Source organism: Austrofundulus limnaeus, unplaced genomic scaffold, assembly GCF_001266775.1.
Source record: "Austrofundulus limnaeus strain Quisiro unplaced genomic scaffold, Austrofundulus_limnaeus-1.0 Scaffold292, whole genome shotgun sequence".
In the NCBI taxonomy this organism is placed as follows: Eukaryota; Metazoa; Chordata; class Actinopteri; order Cyprinodontiformes; family Rivulidae; genus Austrofundulus; species Austrofundulus limnaeus.
The window spans coordinates 615,703-617,614 of record NW_013952694.1 but is presented as its reverse complement, the minus strand read 5'-3'; positions in this window follow the sequence as shown (position 1 = coordinate 617,614).

Sequence of the window (1,912 nt, the reverse complement as noted above, 5' to 3'; positions counted from 1 at the left end):
GTCCCATTCTTAAAGCCAGAAAGTTGCCATTCGAAATGACTTTAGTTTTGTGTCATATCTCTGATCTGCTTTTTTCCTACAAAATTAAACAAGTGAATGAACATCCTCTGAGTCCAGTGATTCCATCATTTTTGCCAGTGGTTGTATGTGTCGATACATGGTTTGGTTTATTGGGATGATTAGAGCATTTGATGATGTGATTTGTTGGGCTGGCCTTTTGTGCAGTGATGCTTGACCAGGCTGGAAATAAAGGAGTCTATTGACTTTTGTTTTACATTAGGCTAAACAAATATTTTTTTTAAAAAAATGCAAAAGAAAATTAAAGTAAAYACATTAACATGCAATACAATATAAATTGTACAGAGTGATACATGAAGCTCCTTACAAAATGGATGCCAAAAAATCTCGTCTAACTCTGACAATGGCCATTTCCCAGTGTTTCTCTGTTTTAATGGGCAGCAAATGTCTGCGGGTGGTCACTGGTTCCCCCCCACACACTCCACCCCGCGCTGCTCTCCTGCTCTGAATCGCTTTCACTCGATTGCTTTTGTTAAATCTCTGTTTTCCAAAGAATTAGCTGCAACATCTCCCAGAACCGGACCCTGTGATGAAGCAGACTTTCAGACATAATGAATTGGATTTCCTTTGACTCTGACAAAAGGTCCAGTTTAATGTAACCTCAGCTCCTGGGCATTCCGCCTCAGATGAACCGTGTGCGTTTCAGACAGAAACCTGGTGCAGCTCTGAACATGCCTGTGCATCCATCCYTACGTGCCATGCGTCCCACACCCTGACTCTGAGGAAGCTGATGTTTGACGCCTTCTTGCTGGAGCCAGCGGGACTCGGAATCCAAAGCCCGGCAGGAGCGGACATATTGCGAAGGTAACGCTCTTTTGTTTGTGTTTGCATGGCGGCAGGTGAAGGYTGGGTGATGTTTTAATGTCCGCCGGCTCCTGCAGAGGTGGCTCAGATGAGACATTGTGTCGTAATGTGGCTGCAGAAACCAGGGCTGAGCTCGTCGCTGCCGCCGGGAGCTGCGGGAGGCTGTAGGAGCCTCTGCATCCAGCCCACTGATGGGGAGGAAAATCTTTTTATTATTAAGTTAAAAAAAAAAAAAACACTGAGAGCTGCCTGTCCGGTGGTGTGTGTGGACGTGGAGCTCATCGACGTGTTTCTGCCGGACAGGACGTCTCCTGTGTTHAATGAGTCCTGAGCTCTGACCAGGCCCTGCACTGCTGTCTCATGATAAACACATTCAAACTGACTTCAGCCTTAAAAAACAACAAAAAATACATTAATAATAATTTATTATTTAAATGGCAGAGGAAAAAACAGAGTGGATGAAGCAGACTCACAGTCTCTGTGATTATGTTGAATAAAAATCTGACACAGGCGTAGGTAAGCTCTTAAAACCCTGGGGCCCATGGTCCAGGCTGACTTCCCTTTAATGCATGCAGTGACTAATTACATCTAGTGCACAATAAACAAAAAACAAAGATGATGGGATAAAAGAAAGACAGGGAAAAGGGGAGTATTTGATAAAAGATCATTGTTTCATCAGTTATGCCTTTTTCCTACCCTCTTTGTTTTAATTTATCTGAATGAATGCACTGTTTCTCTTAATTAATGAAATTTATAATTATGATTTTGTTTTCCTCTGTGTTGCATTTTGAAGTTGTGTCAAAGTGCAGTTGCATAACAATAGTCTGTAAATTAAACATCACTTGTTAAAATGAAAGTACAATGAAGCCCCCCGGGGCTTAGCCTGCACTCTTAGAGTAAAAAAAAAAAATACAGTTTACTTTTTAAAGGGATCCCAGATTAGTTGTAACATCAGACTTTATTTGATAAACATTTATTTTTACTGTAAAATAAAGACTGTAAAAGTTCTGTAGGCTGTTTAGTTTTGTAA